Below are 20,119 nucleotides of genomic sequence, written 5' to 3'. Positions count from 1 at the left end.
TTATTTTTTACAAATATGTGGTAATATCCGATTCAAAGGAGACTGCAGATGAAATTCCCAGGATGTGGTGCAAACGACACGTTTGTGTATACCGTCTGTGTACTATGTTGTGATTAATAGAACCCAGTCACACAACACAGCCCAGGATGCAGTGTTCTTGATCTGGGCCAGGTGCCGAGACTCTACGGGTACATCTCCAGTGTTGGCTGCTCTCCCGAGTTCCAGCCTTCAGACTCGACAACAGAATGTCCAGCAGGCATCTCCAATCTCTTATGTTTAAAACTGACTTCTGGGGACGCCTGGGTGGCTCAGTCGGCTAAGCGTCCGACTTCAGCTCGGGTCATGATCTCACTGTTGATGAGTTCGAGCCCCACGTCGGGCTCTGCGCTGACAGCTTGGAGCCTAGAACCCACTTTGGATTCTGCGTCTCCCTCTCTCACTGCCCCTCACACCCCTCTCAAAAACAAAGAAACGTTACAAAAATTATAAAACTGACTTCTGGATGCACTTCATCAGCTCCTCCCTGTCTCAGCTCATGGCCACTCCAGATTCCCCGCGGCCCTGCAGAAGCCTGGGAAACCATCCCTTCTCTCTTTCTGATGCTCCCACATCAAGGCATGAGGAAATCCCATTGGCACCGGGTTGGCTTCAGAATTCGTGTGGAAACTGACCACCTTCCAACACCCCCCTTTGCTATTACCTTTATTTATGTTATTGTTTTCTTTCTCCTCTGTTGCTGGGCTGGTCTCCTCAGTCCCATCCCTGTGTCCCTATCTCCTCCCTGTCCCCTAATCTTTGCTTGATGCAGTAAACAGACTGATCCTTTTTTTTTTTTAAAGTTTTAAATGTTTATTATTTATTTTTGAGAGAGAGAGAGCTGGGGAGGGGCAGAGAGAGAGGGAGACACAGAATCTGAAGCAGGCTCCAGGCTCCGAGCTGTCAGCACAGAGCCCGACGCGGGGCTCGAACCCACGAACCGTGAGATCGTGGCCTCAGCCGAAGTCGGAGGCTTAACCGACTGAGCCCCCCGGGCACCCCAGAGTGATCCTTTTAAAATGAAATACGATTAGGTCACTCCTCTGCTCAAAAGCAACCTCCCAGGGATGGTTTCCCATCTGGTTAGAAGACAAGCCCAAACTCTCACAGTGGCCTCTCAGACCCACCCATCACCTCCTGGCCTTTTCAGCCCCCCTCCTTGTGTCACTAACAGCCACCCTGGGTGCCTACTGTTCCTTGGCCAAGCCTGGGCTTCTCACCCTGGTCTCTGTCCTCATTCCCTCAGCCTGAGATGCTCCCACCCCAGTAACCCCATGCCAAGACTCACCTTGTCAGTCTTTGGATAACGTCTTCCCAATAGAGCTCAAGATGGCCACCCTATTGATGCCTGAGCCTGCGTTCAGGGACTGCTGAACCCCAGGGACTCTTGGTCCCCTTCTCCCCTTCCCCCTATTCTGGAGCGTTTGATGTCTCCTAACTTGTCGCAGCTTCCGTTTGAGGTCTGGCATCTGCTAGCGTGCGAGACCCTCAAAGGCAGGGATCCTCCTTCTTTTTGCTCCCTGACACATCCCAGCAGTGAGCCCAACAGGTGCTCCCTAAGTGTCTGTTACATGGATGCATGTGACTGAATTAATCTCTCGTTTCTCCGTTCTCAGTTCCCAGCTTATCGTTTCCCCGAGAGTTCTGGAAGCATTTCCCCATCTGTTCTGTTAGGGACCGTTTGCTCTCCGCACTCTTTCCTACAACTATGAAATGAAAGTATTTGGTCATCCTATTCTCCACGTAGGTCTCTTTCTGATTTGAGATTTTTTTTTCTTCCTTTAAGACAGCCTGCTTTGGTTCTAAGGATGGAAAGTCCTTTGGCGTCGCACTGAGAAAATGGTAGAGTTTAAAAATGTTTGGGCTTTGACCTGCAGTAACTCTTTCCCTGGGCTTAAGTTTGATCGACTCGATCTTCCCTCTGGAACCGGCAAATCTTTTCATGTGCTCGGTAATCCGTTTTCTCCCCGTTGACGCTTGTTCGGGATCAGGGGCTGAGAGAGGGCTCCCCCAGCAGCCGGTCAGGTCACTGCTGGCACCTGTTAGTCACCGCCGAGAGGGAAAAGGAAACGTTTAGACCGATTGTATGTCTCCTTGACTGTTTAAACAGCTTCTGTTTTTTCCTAAGGAAGGGGCAGGGCTGTGGAGAGAGGGGCGGTGCCCCGTCCTGGTTGCCGGGGGGCCTGCAGTCTCCTCTGGGTGCCATCCCGCCTCTCCCAGCCCAGGGGAGCAGGTGGGGGCTGGGGGTGGGTGCTTCCGGTCCCCCAGGTTAGGGAAGGGGGCTGGATCACCGAGTCCTGCCATCCTTCCTCCCTCACCCTGTGAGTTGTGCTCTGTGCATCGCAGGGCACCAAGAAGAGCCACACGTGGTCCCTGCACTCGGGAGAGCCTCAACCTGATCAGCACGGAAAACAAAAGCCACTGACGCTGGCAGCCCATGCCTCGCTCCTTCCGTAGCACCTGACTCGGTGTCCTGGCCCCTTTCCTGGACACCCTCTTGTCTTTTTCCTCCTGGGAACAATTTGCAAGCCTTCTTCTTCCCCACCTCTGGATCCGTCTCCTGTCTCATGTTTCCCGAACGTTTGTGGCCCCGGGGTGCCTCCCCCCGCCCCCCAAAGCACTATCTATGATCTTCCTTTTTTTTTTCATGTTTATTTATTGTTGAGAGACAGACAGAGACAGAGACAGAGACAGAGACAGAGCATGAGTGGGGGAGGGACAGAGAGAGGGAGACACAGAATCGAAGCAGGCTCCAGGCTCTGAGCTGGCAGCACAGAACCTGACGTGGGGCTCGAACTCGCTTACGGCGAGATCATGACCGGAGCTGAAGTCGGAGGCTTGACCGACTGAGCCCCCCAGGTGCCCCCTCCACGCTTTTCCACCCGCCTCTCACTCGTGTGTGTGATCTCACCTGCTCCGGGGGCCGCGCACATCACCGGAGTCTGCGTCTCGGGGGAACAGCTCTCCTACCTTCTAAGTCTACATTCGCCTCGGCCCGGTGACCTTGCACCTCAAACACGGAAAACCACGATTTGATGACACCCCACCTTTCTCAGTGGGCTCAGCTCACGCCTCCAGGTCCCCCCATTTCCGCTTAGCCCCCATTCTCTCAAATCCACTCCCGTGGTCCCGAAGTCCTTCCCTCTTTCTCCACCTCCCTGCGGAGGCTGTGGTTTAACATCCTTGGTGTTTCTCTCCTGGGAAGCCGTATTTTCTTTTGGAAGGTCCACCTGCTTCCGCTTGGGCCTCCTTCCAACCTACGGACGCACCAAGACTTCTGTCTGAGCTCCCTAAATCATAGCTCAGATCGTGATATGACCTCTGCTCAAAACTCTCTTGGCAGTGAAGTGAAACTCACATTCCCTAGTTTGCTGGGGATCTGATGGGGGTTTGCTCCTTCCAAGTCCACTTGGGGTGTCCTGCTCCACGTAAATGCCTCCCACCGAGCCGGGAGCTTCGTGGCTCCGGGAAGCACCTGGCACGTCCCCACTGTTGTTCTGTGTCCCCTCTGTCTGGGGTGCCTGGCGTCCTGACTTCACACGTGTCCCTCCTGCCTCCTCCGTCCCCCTTCCCTGCTCTCCCGCTGCAACGGTCTGTGCTGCTTCTCGAATCACCCACGACTTCTTAACCCGCACGCTTAGCACAAGCCGCCCTCGTTCAGGTGTTGATGCACACACCCTTTTGCCCCAGAGACGGCGGCTTCATTCACCGTACTCACACGCACGACGCATCGCACGGCACAGGGCTGGCAGGAAGATGTGTCCAACAAATGGCGACCAAGTAACTGGGGCAGGACACCCTTGACGTTCGTGGGGATCGTGTCTCGAGACCCAGGAGTGGTTAAGAGCTAAGAACATCGGTTTTACAGCTGGACTCGTATACCAGCTGTGTCACTAGCTGTGTGATCTTGTAAGAGTTACTCAACCTCTCTGAGCATCAGCTCCCGAAAACTAGCCCCTGCCTCGTAGGGATTTCGTGAGCTGAGGCATGAAGGTGCTCAGCACAGCGCCTGACACGTAGCAAGTGCTCTGCGAATGCTAAGTAAGAGTGTTACCAATTTTTTACCTCCTTCCAGACACAAACACAGTCCCAGGCGACTGACCCCTCAGACCCGCAGCCAGGGGCGAGCAGAGGTGAAGTGCAGCTGAGAGGCCGGCTCCAGCCAGCCCGCCAGGTTTTCTCACTGGCCAGGGGACCCTCCACCCCTGCCGCCCGCACAGGCTCGCCTGGGTGTCCCGTCCTTGCCCGAGCGGACACTGACTCACACGGCCGGGACCTGCGGAGCCCCTCAGGAGTGTCCGAGGTAGAGGAGGGTAAGTCAGGGCAGGCTGAGCCCAGGCAGAAGCATCTCAGTGGGGAGCAGACCGGCCCCATCACCCATTCTGCTCTCTGAGAGCCCTGCCGGGAGCCACTAAGACACCTGATGGGATTGCAAGCTCCGTTATCTTCTCTCGTCCGTTCAGGGGTCTTCTGACGACCTACTCCACGTAGTCAGGGGCCCAGGCCAGCCCCGGGGACTTTGTCGTCTGCGTGCGACCACAGGGCATCGCTGTCGTCCCAGGCGTTTTGTTCCCTTTCCGTGCAAACGAAGAAAATCTGCTCTCCGAAGACAAGGCATTGATCTCTCAACGGTATGATCATAAGTCTTAGCAGGCTGTGGTCACGGCAATAAAGCCAGAAACAGTTGTTCTTTTGAGCTTATTTTTAGATGTTCTTCAACGCGGCACCGTCCCTAGTGAAAAGAAAGGCATTAGCTGTAAATCAGACTCATCATGACTGGAATCAGTAAAACGCTAATAGGTGCCGTGACAATCTGTCTCTCAAACTGCGATGCATCCGATAGTGCCCAGAACGCACTGATGCGAGACTCTCATCTTATTTGTGCTTCATGCAACGTCTCAGGGGGCCCTCCCGAGGCTGGGTGACAGTCGTTTTGGGGCCCCCTGGCTGGGGTTTCTGAGTCACAGGACTTGGTGAGGTTTGAAGGAGCAGGGACTCATCACCTACGAGAATACAGCTTGGTCAAGTTTTCTAACAGGCGAAGGGACAAGTGACAATTTGTCAGAGAGAGGTTGAAGCTTGGTGATAAAGGCTAGGATTAGGGAAAGTGCTAGAAGGCGGAGGCACGCCTTCAGCGGGGGAACACTGGGAAAGCGGGGTCACGCTTAGACTTGGGTCTCGGTGTGCAGGTCGGGGTGGGGGTGGCTTCTGACGAGTTCTGTCCACACACGGAGACGCAGGGCTGGGGAAGCGGACGCTTCTGGGCATCTGGGAGACCCACTCTCCCGCCTCAGCTGGGGGTTCTGGGGCATGAGGAACACCCTGGAGAGGGTTACCACCGAAGCAGCGTCCTTGGTGGGGAGCCAGGAGGTGGTAGGAGCATTCTGGAAGGGTGTGGTGGGGTTAGGTATATGTTTTCAAAGGAATGAAAGTTCTGGAAGGCAGAGCAATAAGGTCCTAAAGGAGGAGGAAGGTTGAGGGAGTAAGGACAGAGCAGAAAGGCTCGGGGCTCGGGGCTCGGGGCAGAGTTGGCTGGAGATGCTGGCATTGGGGTGGCTGCTAGGCCGGGATGTGTGACACACAGGCTGCCTTGAGCAGTGAGGTGCAGCCATGATTGGTGCTCTAAGCATGCTTTCCCGGAGCTTGGACGGAATGGAGATGTAAAGGTGGAGAAACGTAAGACCCGGGTGTATCAGTGGGGTCCTGGCGAGACAGGTGTCCATGCAGGTTGGGTCATTCAAGGGGCGTTTGGCCAAGGGCCATTTACAAAGGTGTGAGAAGGACACAGGGAGAGCGCCAGGAGATGGCACACCATCCTGGGACAGGTGTCGTATGGGGCGCTGTTGTCACTCCCAGGCTGGAGGGACAGAGGACAGGAGTAGCACTGGAGCCCTTCCATGAGCTCAGATCTTAGGTCGTCTGGTGAGGTGGACCGCCAGCCTTCGGATGGAGTCGCCCTCACCATGTTCCTCCTTCCCAGCTCCTGACTGGGCTCCCCATTGGCCAAGCCCTCTGGAATCCAGAAGCCCGTGCCAGCCAGCCTCCTGGGGCCGAGAGTGGGGCAACAAAAGGGGAAGGACGGACGGGGGAGCACCCTGGGGCTCAGCTGGTTGAGGACCCATTGGCTGTGCTGTGAGGCCGTCTCCAACCATCCTGGGCCACCTCCTTGGGTGTTCTGCTCAGAGACAGCTCTACCTCGTCCTTCTCAGAAGAGCCCCGGATGAACACACTGCCCTCAGCTCTGCTTGCACCTGCCTCTACTCCGACGCCCTCTGCCCGGAGGGGAGCTGGTGCCAGGCGACTCTCAGAAGTGAGTGTTGGTGGCTCTGTGGACCCAAGGCGTGGCCTTCCATCCTCCACCATCTGCAAAGCTGGTGAAGGGCCTAATGGCCCCAGGATATCAAGCTCATCCATTTCTCGTCTCCATTTCTGGACTCGCCTTTGCAAAGGGAGATGTGAACGTGAGCCTCAAAAGTCTCAACGGGCAGGAAACCCGAAGCTTGTTTGGGAGAAAGATTGGGCCGAGTGACCCGCGCGATGGAAGGGCCGCAGCGGGGAGAGCGTGGGTGCTCACGGCTTGCCTCGCGTGGTCCAATGAGGAAATTCCCTCCTCCCCGGAAACGACAGGGGCTTCTCGCGGGGGAGGGAGCTGTTTTGCTATTTCAAAATCTAATGTGTTTCTAGAAAATTGACGACAAGGTTTGAACTTTAATCTGCCCTTACATCGCATTTGCTGATGTTACTCAGAAGTGTATTGATTAGACAATTTCTATTTCCGGAGAAGAAAGTCACCTCTGAGTTAGGTCCAACCTGGGAAAATGACATTCAGAAAGAAAACTTGAAAAAAAAAAAGGGAAAACCTGGAAAATAAGGCTTTAGGGAGACATTTCCTTCCCCGTCACTACACTGCTTCTCAGGACGCTCTCTTCGTGCGTGTGCACGTAATCGCACACGCACAGATCACGCTGCACATGGCGCGCACACACACACACACACGCCACATCACATGGCCACGTGCTCCACAATACATACACATCACGCACACACACTGCACCCTGCTTACTACAACCATCTCTCCCTTAAGTCAGACTGCCTGACAGGAAATTAGATTTTCAATATAGAGTTGAATGACTTTCTTTAACTTTCTTTTTTTTATTATTTATTTCGGAGACAGAGAGAGACAGAGCGTGAGCAGGGAAGGGGCGGAGAGAGAGGGAGACACAGAATCTGAAGCAGGCTCCAGGCTCCGAGCTGTCAGCACAGAGCCCGACGCGGGGCTCGAACTCACGGACCGCGAGATCGTGACCTGAGCCCAAGTTGGATGCTTAACCGATAGAGCCGGCCAGGCGCCCCAAATTGGATGACCTTCTCTTGTAGAGAAGCGATGGTCACGGAGGAGGCTGGATGAGCTGGCCACCGCTCAGACCCCGGCAGTTGTCCCTGTGCACCCTAACCAGGTGACCCATCGTGCCAGGACCAAAACACAAATGGGTGAGCTGAGGCTGTATTCGCTGAAGCTCAGGGCTGGCTTGACCTTCTCTTTCTTCCTCGGGTCTGCAGCGGTGAGTGTGTGAATGTGTGTTCGTGTGTGAATGTGTAGCCGGATGGCGGGGGTGGGGAGAGGCAGGAATCACGTGTGTGGGAGCAGAGCTGAGGAGAGCCAGCTTCATAAATGATCCAGTTAAACTCTGCTTTCCAGGGACCTGCGTGAGTAAATTGCTTCAATCCGCGTTCCCTTTGGAAATCTGGGTTGAAAGGCTAAGCAGCAGCCTGATACCAAATTTCCAGATTTAGAACCTCCCTGCATCCTCCAGGCCAATCCAGGGTCTCTCCTGTTCCGACTCTGCTCTGTTCTGTGCGGGAGTCGCAAAGCTCCAGCTATAAATCGTCCCTGTGGACACGGGCATCTGGCAACTGTGGGAACGTCCAGTCGCTGCTGCTGGGAGTTTTCAGTGGGAAGAGCAGAGATGTTACCACCCACACGCCCATGGCTTTTTCTGCCCCTGGAGCTGAACTGGTGTGACAGGCTTTTGGGGTGCCTCCTCCAGGCATCCTGGCTCGCAGGAGCAGGGTGATAGTAGGAGAAAGGAAAGTTGGGGGTGGGGTGGGGAGGAGGGTAAGCATTAGCATCATCGGAGAGCTTTTTAACCCAGCAGATTGCCTGAGCCATTTCCAAGATGTGCTAACTCAGAATTTCCAGAAGTGGGCCCCAGCATGGGTATTTCCAAGCAGCTCCCCGAGGGAGCATGAGACAAACATTAATCTGTCTTGAGGCTTCACTGTGGTTGAACCCAGATCACCGGGGGTGGGGGTGGGGGAGGCAACCAGGGATCTGGGGCAGGAACTCCATCTTGAAAGATGGGCTTTTGTTGGCTCATGCCTTATTTCTTTGCTCTCGGGGTGAGAGGTTCCCTCTCGCTCTTTGCCTAGTTGTGCCAGCTCAGTCTTTAGGTCCCGCCTTATGCCTTCTCTTGCCCCATCACCTGGGTCAGGTGTCCCTTCCGTTCAGTCCCATAGTGGACCGATGTTTTTCTATCACAGTCTCTAACCAACAGAGTTATTGTTTCTTGTTAACTTATCCATGGTTCCTATTAGATAATAAGAGGGTAAGGATGATGTTTTGGTTATCTTATATTCCTAGAACCTGGCAGAGAGGTATTCGATGAAGGTTTTCTGGCAGGAAACCACACTTGCCCCCGCCCCTGCCCCCACCAAACACATAATACTTAAAAGAAAGCAGATGCAAGGAAACAAAGCAGGACAGAAAACATGATTCAACCTGAGAGGCTTCCCTTATACCCAGGCTTTGGCCCACAATAACATCATTGCAACATGTATCAGTCAGCTATTTCCGTAATTACGCTGCGTAATAAAGCAAACAACAATCATTTACTCTTACGCTCATGGGTTTGCTGCAGTGCGGCCGGGTCTCAGACTCAGATCTGTTCTACATGTTTCGTTCTGGCTCCCAAGCTGAATGGGCATTGGCTACCCAGGATGTTCTCCTGTTGGTAGAGATCAGAAGCTTCTATAGACCATTCCAGGCTGGGAAAGCACTTTTAAATGGTCTGCTTGTATCACATCCACTAAAATTCCCTTGGCCGAACTCAGCCTCAGTGAGGCAGGGTGGTATATTCCACCCACAGTGTGAGGGGAAGGGGAAAGAAGGAACATTTTCTGAATGGCAATTCAAACTCCCTAATAACTTAATTCTATTATCTTAAATTTTTGATCATTGCCTTCTGAGATAGCGGTCACAACATTTAACATTGGTTGAGTCCTTATTAAATGTGGAACATAGTTCTGCAGCCTTTGTACACATTTTCTCATTGAATCCTCGTAACGATCATAGGAAAGAAGTACGATGCGTGTGTGGTTTTCCTGAGACACAACGCTGGAAGAAGCAGATGCCAACCCAACTTTCCCAGCCCCACTCACGCTACTCAGTGGTCTCCTCTTCTTTCTTTTCCAAGCGTGAGGTTGGGTAAAGCTTTTATTTATTGCCAGCGCTTTACCCTTGGTGCACACGATCTGGTGGAGGTTATGGTGGGACAGAGGGAGAAAGAAGTTCTAAGGGGAGACCGGGGGAGTCACTGAAGCACAAAGCTCAAAGCCAAAGCCAGCCTCTCCTGTTCCCTTACCTGTTCTTGAGCTAACCCAGAACCGACATGCATATTTCCAAGACAACTAATGACCAATTACCAAGAAGGGAAAATGTGACAGATGGCAGGTACTGGGATGTTTAGTCCAACCTCCTCATTTTACAGATGAGGAATTGGAGCCTGGGCGAGGGGAAGTAACCTGCCCAGGACATATGGCTCATTAATGGCAGGCCTAGGTGAAAAGTAGGTTTGTAATTCCAAATGGAGTGCTTCGTTTTCCTCCTGGTTCTGCGGGAGCCCTGAAGGTGGTATTGACTACCACTGACCGGGGAGGGTTTCCTGCCTAATTGATCATGACGGAACATTCAATTGATCCTGAGGAACCCGTCAAAGCATTTGCATAGTTTGGTCCAACAAAGCAAACAGACTGAAAATTTCAATTTACAGCTGCTTGCTTGGCATCCTGTAGGCAGAGCCGTGATGGGTTTTACGCAACACGCGGCCACCTGGCATTTGTATATTCTCACAAATTATTTAGTGGCAGTGATGTCAGTCGTCACTGTCCGTTGATCTGTTTTATTTAACAGTAAAGAACTGCAAAACCAATGGAGTGACAGGCTTACAGAGGGAAAGCCACCCAGGAATGGGGTTTATTGGTAATATTTTTACATGTTTAATATCTGTTCTTTTCAATAGCTGCCTGTATTTACGGAGAGCGAGATTGTTGGGCTGCTTTCATTGTGCTTCTTAAGGGCAGAGGAGGTAAAGGGAAGAAGTATGCACTTTATTTTCTTTTCCTTATTGTTTTCATCCTTTATTATATCTGTCGTTGCCTTAACATATTCGTTTCAAGCCTGTAACTTTACCCAGTTCATTTATTCAACGTTGGAAAGCCGTGTTGAGAGCCTTTGATTGTCATTACAAAACCTAGGATGGGCATCTCTGTTCTGGGAAAGAGTTCTGATATCCTTACTTTTCTTTCCCCCAGATTTACACAAAACCTACATTCACACACCTCGTTTGGAGTTAATGATCCCTTCTTTTTTCTCATGGGCTCGTTTTTGTCATGTTCCGATACCTTAACTGAACACAGTGGATTCCAAAGAAAAAGAGAAAAGGAAAAAAAAGAGGTGTGCGATGTTTTACACACTTGTACAGGTGGCGAGATTAAAGTTGAAGAACAAAAAGTGATCAGAAGAGAAACATTAAAAATGACATAGACATCGTGTTGAAAAAATTACTCGCTTCGAGTACAAACCGGGTTCTTTGGAGTCATAAAAGCTTGTCCTGGGAAGTGGCAACTCTTCCTACTCACTGTTTTCCACTCTTCTGGAAACACTAGGGTGGCATTCTAATGTTCTGGTCCAGAGTTCTGAACACATTGGCCACTTTATCCCGAGCAATGGCCAGGGAGACAGGTACAGAATAATTTATCAACGGATATTTGTTACACGGGAGTTGCCTTCTCAGGTTAGAATGCAAAGATCACAATGGGCCATCACTTGCACCATAAAACAACAAGAAGGGGCACCCAGGTGGCTCAGTCGGTTGAGCATCCGACTTCGGCTCAGGTCATGATCTCACGGTCCGTGAGTCTGAGCCCCGCATCGGGCTCTGTGCTGACTGCTCGGAGCCTGGAGCCTGCTTCGGATTCTATGTCTCCCTCTCTCTCTGCCCCTCCCCTGCTCGTGCTCTGTCTCCCTCTGTCTTAAAAATAAATAAAAAAAAAAACATTAAAAAAAAACCAACAAGAAAACACTCAATGAAATAGAAAAACAGCATATTTTGAAGAGCCACCAAACTGGAGAGTGTTATGCTAAGTGAAATAAGTCATACGGAGAAAGACAGATACCATATGTTTTCACTCTTATGTGGATCCTGAGAAACTTAACAGAAGTCCATGGGGGAGGGGAAGAAAAAAAAAGAGGTTAGAGAGGGAGAGAGCCAAAGCATAAGAGACTCTTAAAACTGAGAACAAACTGAGGGTTGATGGGGGGTGGGAGGGAGGGGTGGGTGGGTGATGGGTATTGAGGAGGGCACCTTTTGGGATGAGCACTGGGTGTTGTATGGAAACCAATTTGACAATAAAATTGCATATTAAAAAAAAGAATTCAAATGCAGAAAATAAATAAAAACACTCAATTAAATTACAATAAATAAATAAATAAAAATAAAAAGCCACCAAAAAGCTGTGATGCAAAGAAATCCAAAGGAACAAGATTCGAGACAGAAACAAGTGGCTCCTCGGAAGTGAGATCAGCAGACACTTTTCTTTCTGAGGGAAATTGACAAGCCTGGTCAAGAGCAGACTGAGAACCTGATCTGAAGAAGAAATCAGAGGCATTTTAATGACCATGTGGGCTGGACACACGGATGGGAATCAGCAGAAGACCCAGATCAGCAGGCTAATTCTCTTTGCCCACGTGTTATCTCTTGTGGGGTTGCTGAGCGCATGGTCTGCAGAAATCGAAAGGGATGGGCCATTAAGCAGGGGATGGGGGGGTGGGGGTGGGGAGGAGGGACAACACCACAACGCCCCCCAAAGAGGGGAGAGAAGGTGGAAAAGTTTTGAAAAAATTCTTGAGTAACCCAAAAGAGTACAGGAAAAAAGAAACAAAGGGGTGGGATAGATGGGACAAATAGAAAACAAGATGAAAAACTTGAACCCAATCACATCCATACTTATATTCAGTATATATAAATTAAACAATCCAAATGAAAGATGGAGGTGGTCAGATTGAAGCAAAGTCAAGATCCTTCTCTCTCTATTTTTTAAGTAGCCTCCATGCCCAGCATGGAGCCCAACGCGGGGCTTGAACTCACAACCCCGAGATCAAGAGCTGAGGTCAAGAGTTGGGTATAATATATATATGTATATATAATATATTGAGAGAGAGTGTGTAAGAGTGAGCAGGGGAGGAGCAGAGGGAGAGGGAGAGAGAGAATCTTAAGCAGGCTCCACGCCCAATGTGGAGCCTGATGCAGGACTTGATCCCATGACCATGAGCTCATGACCTGAGCCAAAACCAAGAGTTGGATGCTTAACCAACTGAGCCACCCAGGCATCCCCAATATATTTGTAAACAAGATACAGATGCACACATTAGGTATGGTACGGACAGAGATACACTGAAAAATAAAGGTGGAAAAAGACGTACCATGTAATCATTAAGCATAAGAAAGCTAGAGTGACTACATTGATATTGGATAAAGTCAATTTCAAGATGAGTATCACTAGAAATAAAGAACAATACACAATGATAGAAGGGACAGTTTATTGGAAGGACATACGAAAAACAACGTGTATTTACTCAATAACAGCTACAAAATACATGAGACACAAAATGGACATAACTTTAAGGAAACATAGAAAAATCTTCAATTACAGTTAAAGATGTTAAAACACCACTCCCAGTAACTGATAGAAGAAGCAGGAAAAAGTCATTATGGACATAAAAGATTGAAACAACTGTGTTAACCAACCTGACCTGGTTGACATTTACAGCATACCGCCACCTTCAACAGCTACAGAATCATCATTTTTTTCAAACACAGATGCAACCCTCACCGAAATACACCATACGCTTAAGCCACAAAGGAGGTCTCCATAAATATTTAAGGACGGGAGTAGGATTGAATATGTTCTCTGGTAAAAATGGAATTTAACTAGCTACTAAAGAACTAAGATTCTCCTAAATATTTGGAGACACATCAATATGCTAGAGGTTACAAAAAATAAATTATCATGGAGATTAAAAACAGTCATTTTCAAATGAATGATAATGTACATACAACGTCTCAAAATGTTTGGGATGCAATAGAGAAGTATTTATAATCTTAAATGTAAGGAAAAAGGAGTTTAAAAATCAATTTTTAAGCACTCGTCTCCAGAAAGTTTAGAAGTAGGAGCATATTGAAACCAAAGAAAGATTAAAGGAAATAGTAAGAGTAAAGATAGAAGTCAGGGAAAGGGAAGACAGACTTGTAGTGGAGAAAACAAGTCAAATGTCAGATCTTTGGAAATATTCATAAATTGATATACTCGTGGCAAGATTGAGCATGAAAAGAAAGCAAAAACACAATTATCAGGATTAGGAATGGAAAGGAAAAATTAGCACTGAACCTGACATTGAATGGATAGTAAGATATGATACTATATTTTTATGGATTTTATAAATACTAAATTTGGCAGATTTAGATGAAGTAGGAAGATTATTGACAAAGACAACTTATTAAACCCTGAGACAGAAACAATACAGAAAATAACTTGTTGAATGAAAAAACGTTTCATGATATGCTGATGGGAGCTTTTTCCAGAGTTTTGACCCAGCCCTTACTGGTTTAAAGCATAATGTCTCTGACACTTGAATTTCCCATGTTTTCACGTGTTTTATCAAAAGGCTTACTTAATATTCCCAGTAAGAGTTGCAGACCTTCCGGCTTCACATTTTTGAGCCTGGTCTTCGTCCATACGTTGTACATCATGTCCTTCTTTAGTGGTCTGTTGGTTTTATTTTCTCACTTTCCCCCCTCTGTGTATCAGCTGGGTATTTCCTACCGGTCTATCTTCAGATTTACTGATCCTTTCCTTAGCCTTATTATTAATAAGGTCTTAGTAGACCTCAGCCAAGTTAGGTCTACCGATCAGCTTGATGAAGGCTTTCTTCTTCTCTGTTACCATGGCTTTTTCTCTCCTGTTTCTAACATTTTCTTTTGGCTTTTACAGTTTTCACTTTTCCATGGAAATTCTCCGTCTGTTCAATACATGACACCCACCTTTTCTGCTAGAGTTTTGACTTATCATATTTAGTTGAAATCGGCTGTCTGATAATAGTGTATCTGGGTCATTTTTGAGTCTGGTTTTGTTGATTTCTTTGTCTTTTGGAATAAGCTTGATGCTTCTTGCTTTTTTTTTTTTTTTTTTTTTTTTTGTCTCAGAACTTTTGTGTTAACCGGACATCGTGTAGAAAAGAGTAGAGATTGATGTAAATGGCATCATGCCGGAAGTGGGCACAACTTTTCTCCTACCCTGTTAGCGTGAGTCACTCTGGTCAGGAATTGAGCCGCGATTGGGTTTTCCTGTTGCCGTGGCTATGTCCATCCCTGACCAAACATTTGCCACAAGTCTGGGGAAACGAGCCTACCAGTGGGTACAAACTCCCCTTGTGTCTGCTGAGGTTCTATACTGTCATGCAAGCCCATGTTCAATCTTTTGCATTTCCTTAGAATTGTAGCTGTCTTTGTCTTGTCTGCATATAGGTCTCAGCATAGCCTCTCATGCTGTGCTACAGACGAACAGGTGATGACACCCTGCCTTAGATCGACCTTCGTTTCTTTGGATTTTGGGATACTTGGTTGCCCTGCAATTTCAGGTCTCTGATAGGTCAAAACACGTTGTGATTTTGTGATTTACCCTGTGTTCTCGCGTCGTTAGGGTAGGAGTGATGCTGTTTTCCAACTTTCTACACCCCAGATGGAAGCAGAACACCGCTTCCTTTTTCTCTATTCAGCTCTAGTCTTCCTTTGGGATTTCCCTCTTAATGTTTCTGAGAAAAACCTCGATTTCTTCCCAGATTTGATGCTCGGGGCTAATGGAGCTTCCAGAAGCCGCTTTAGTTTTGCAGGCCCTCTGAGTCTCTGTGACAAGAGGCCCCAAAGATTGAATTTAATTTTAATTTTTAAATCTATAGCACGCTTAACCTGATAATTAAAGGCCTTAGGATAACCTGACATTTCCTTTAAACCCATAGGCTTGACCTATTTTATTGCCTCATTGTGACGAGATCTGATTAACAAATATTTGAAATCGTCCTCCTTCCTGCTATTCCCCATATCATACAAAATAGTCCTGCTTTTCTTTTCTAAATATGTCCTGGAAATACAGATATTCAGGGAAACCTAGACCAAAATTAAGTACCCAGAAATCACAAGGCAGTGAGGCCTCGTTGACCTAGCTATTCTGGAATTCCAAAGCTATGGTTCATGTTCTTTTCGAGAAAACTGCTTCTCCTTGCAATTTTCTCCGTGTGATATTTTTTTTCTGTTGTTACAGCACAGATTACCTCACTGCATCTTCAAACTGGGAGTGCGGGAGGGGGACCCCGCCCAAGCAGTCTCGTGGGTTCATGGTCATCTCAGATCCTCTGATCCTCCCATAAACAGGGCCTTCAAGGAGCATCACCGAAGTCTGAATTTAATGGCCACCGGAGTCATTTCCAGAACTGACTATTTGGGGTGGCAATTAACTTATGGCTTATTAACTCTGGTGTTAAGCTGAGTCTCGGCAATGACCCTTGAAATTTAAAGAGAGAGAGAGAGAGAGAGAGAGAGGAAAAAAAAAAAAAAGGAAGAGGAGGAGGGCTTACCCAGGCAAATGGTAAAAATACAACTAAAAGACTCGTAAAATGTAAATATGGAGAATTCACGTAGTATTTTATATCACTACTTCAGTACTAGGATGATTGTTTTATTTATTTGTTTATTTATTTATTTCTATTTGAGAAAGAGAGAGAGAGCAGGGGCAAGGGGCAGAAGGAGGGAGAGAGAGAGAGAGGGGGGGGGTATCTTAAGCAGGCTCCATGCTCAGCACCGAGCCCAATGGGGGGCTGGATCCCATGACTCGGGGATCATGACCTGAGCCGAACTCAAGAGTTGAACGTTCAACCGACTGGGCCACCCAGGCACCTCACGGATGGATCATTTAAATTCATGCCCACAGTTAGAATAAAGTGGCAAAATAAGCTTCTTTTGTTTGACTGAGGGTCCTGGCTTTAATTAGCAGCATTATTAGAGCCAAGTAGTGTTCTTCATTAGACAGCAAGACCCACAAATAACACCATTATTGTTCTAGGGCTTCCTCCAGGGGTGGGTGGGGACTTCTTGGTGCACGCATTCTCATCTGTAGGGCTCGTGGAGACCCCTCAATGGCCTGGTAGCGCTAGACCAGGGGTCTAGATCCGGAGCAGAAAGAGAGTTTTCTCTTTCTGAGGAAACTCCGCCCAGCTCCAACAGAGTGCAGAGGGAAAGGAACCAGCCCGCAGACTTGATGAGATGACATCTAGGCTATTTAAGACTTAGAGGTCTCTCTATTTTCTCATCTGACATGGGTGGTAAGTGAGGGGCCCCACAATATGAGTGCTTTCGATGGCAGTTGGAAAACTACAGCCGGGAGCCGAATCTGGCTTGCTACCAGGTTTTATAAATAAAGTTTTATTGGAACACAGCCATACCCATTTGCTTAGTGCTGTTGATGGAGATTACGATTGCTGTAGAGATTGTCTAACACACATAAAAAGTCTGCCAATCCCTATCCTCGATTACTGAACCACCAAAACATTGTGATGCTTTGAGGTGGAAACCTGCCCAGAATGCACTGTATATGTTGTCTTTGTCTTTAAGATGGGCAACAATTTGACTTTCAAGAAAAATGGCAGCCACTAGCCATTCCGTGTAGGGATGGGCGTCTTGACTGCACCCAGAGTCCTGAGGGCATCATATGTGCTGTGTTTCCAATGATAATATTAAGCCGTCATGAGAATCAGTTTGTCTTTTGTTTTTATCACTTGTTTTAATCTTTTTTTTTTTTTCTTATTGTCAGGCTATTAGCATTGCTTCTTGAACCGCCATTTATACTCAGCTCTGAATGTCCTAATCCTTCTGTTAGAGGGCTAATTTGATCTCCCAAGAAAAAAGAAAACAGTCCTATGGGAACTGTGTCCAAAGTAAGTGTGAAATAACTGCTTCCAGTTCCTTGATTCCAGGGCCCACGGTGAGGGCTGATTTGCTGATTCTCTCATTCGGCCAGTATTGATGGAGAGACACTCTGCTTTTGTCTCTGTTCTCACTGCCTCGTGGGGGCCGGCCACTTACCGCCCCCCGGGTGTTTGAATGCACACTCTGGAGTAGTCTCTGACAGCATGGAGACCGGATCTGACCTGAACATCTAAGCACGTCAGTGAGGAGCCTGACTTCACCTGGAGGGCTTCCATGGGGAAGGAGGAATTTCCCCGAAAAGAAGGCTGGGGTGACACTGGGAACCACCTGTAAGGCTCCGTTGGGAGAGAGCCCATGGCGGAGTGGAGGCCGTGAGGCTGGGCCTGGAAGTGGGCACGATAAGGTGAGGTGGGGGCTGTGTCAGGGCCACGTGGTGGAGGACGCTAGAGACCAAAGAGAATGGTTTTGAGTGGTCTTGGGTGAGTCTCCATGGGGATGGTGGGCAGTGAGATTGATAGGGTTCCGTTTGCATTTTGCCAGGAGGGGTCAGCGGGAGGAAGGAGCTAAGGTAGGGATGCTGATAGTTTGGAGAGTCCCTTCAATTCCTTGAAGGCCCCAAGACCCCGTGGCCTGTGCTGGAGGTGGCACCCAGTCGCATGACCTTCCTTGCCAGCGCTCAGAGGCCAAGAGAAGCCAGTGGGAAGCCACACCTCCATTCTGGTCTCAAAGGTGTCAATAACTCATTGTGTAGAACAAAGACCACCAAAGGTCTGAGACCCTCTCTGTCCCCATCTCCAGAACTGTTGAGACTAGGAGATTCTCAGGGTGGGCCAATTTTGTGCAGTCCTAGGCAGGACTCAGTATGAACCCAGATGTCAAGGCTGACCTAACCCCTCACAGGCCACACACCACAGCCCCTCTCTACCAGCTTCCTGTAGACCTGACTGAATTTTTAATTCATTCCCTCTTTCCACGTTTGCAAAGCAAACAAACAAAATCTCTAGGTTGCAGTGGTAGTGTTGAATTTCCAAGATAGAGCAAGAGTGGTAAGACAGAGCAAGGCCAACTGGCTGCCTGGACAGCCCCATAAAGTGGCAGACTCTTGGCCCATTCTCTAATGTCCAGGGTCTGGTTTTCAATTTTGCATCTTCAAAAACCCTATCTTGCCAGGGCACCGAGGCTGACGTTTCCCTAGGCCACAGATCCACCCGTCTCCCCAAGGCTGGTGCCTGGGTCTACCCGCAGCCATGACCATGGGCTGCAGATGTGTCCATGTACACACGCCTGCAGGTGTCAAGCCACTTCCCAGTCTGTCCTCTTTCGGGAGAGATGTTCCCGTGGAGTAAATGCTTGAGAAGACGGACCTCAAGGGAATATGGTTTCCTGGGAGTGCAGAGTCAACACAAAGGAAGCTGGTTGATCTCAGGAAGGTGGCCTGAGTCACTGCCATTCAGGGGTGACCTTGCCAGACAAGTCATTATGATTTGACCTAGTGCAAGCTTTCTCCAGCTACCGTCACAAAGGACCACAGGCCAGGTGGCTTAGACAACAGAAATTTATTCTCACGGTTCTGGAGGCCAGAAGTCTGAGGTCAAGGGGTCTGCAGGGTCAGTTCCTTCTGAGGCCTCTCTTCTTGACGTGGAGACAGCCATCTTTTCCCTGTATCTTCACATGGTCGCCCCTCTGTGTGTGTCTGTGTCCTAATGTCCACTCCTCACGAGGACACCAGTCGTATGGGCTTAAAAGCCACCCTAATGACCTTATTTTAGCTTAATTACCTCTGTAAAGATGCTGTCTCTACATACAGTCACATTCTGAGATACTGGGTATTAGGCCTTCAGCATACGAATTTTGACAGGACACATTTGAGCCTGTAACATGGTCCAATGTAGGATGCAAATAACGTTTGCTTCTAAGAGTCTCTGTTTTTGCTTTTTTTTGTTTTTTAATATTGCCACTGCTGGCCCACCTTTTCTTGATACAAACAAGCTGTGATACAAATTAGTATATTTCTGCTTGTTACATGCCGGTCACGACATAATCCTGCCTTCCTGAGATTTCTTTTGGTTGGTCTTTTGGATGCGTTCAAACTTTTCCGTCACGCATTAGCAACTTCTCAGTTCATTCCCGCAGACGTTTAATCATGCCCACCATGTGGAAGCTTTCCTCCTTGAGCTTGGAGAGAGCGTTTATGTGCAAGTTCTTTGGAGGTAGCTTCCCGTCCGTTCCCTCAACCACCCTCCCCAAACTGCCAACAGATACGATTATATTTCCAGAAAATAAACCAAGGGACGTAAAGAGTGACTGGACAAGGGCCATGGAAATGACAGAGAGAAAAATCTGAACGAAGAAAACATCCACTTCTGTGGGTGACTGTACTGGGAGAAATCCAAAAATACTTGACAGCCTGGAGCCACAGTCTGACTCTAACAAGATTAAGTCTGATTGGGGATAATTGTGCAGTCTGGAACTTGCATTAGGAAGGTTCAGTGCAAAACAGGCATGGGGGGGATGTGGGTTGGTGGCAAGGAGGTGACGCTGGGACTCTGGTTGGTGGTGAGTTTGCTGTGAACCAACTGTGGGTCAGCCCCCGAGAGCCAGCGCAAGCCAAACCCGCAGGGCTAATGCTTGGTCCAAAGGAGGGAGGTGACAGTGTCATTTTTCTCGGGACCGATAAGATTTCTGTCATGTTCATTCTTTCCGATGTGGGCACCACACGGTAAAGGGGTGATAGCAAAATAGAATAATGGTTCTTCAAACTGGGTCCC

Source organism: Puma concolor, chromosome C1, assembly GCF_028749965.1.
Source record: "Puma concolor isolate L17-30 chromosome C1, mPumCon1.1.hap2, whole genome shotgun sequence".
NCBI lineage: Eukaryota > Metazoa > Chordata > Mammalia > Carnivora > Felidae > Puma > Puma concolor.
The sequence above is the reverse complement of the archived record's forward strand: the minus strand, read 5'-3'. Positions refer to the sequence as shown.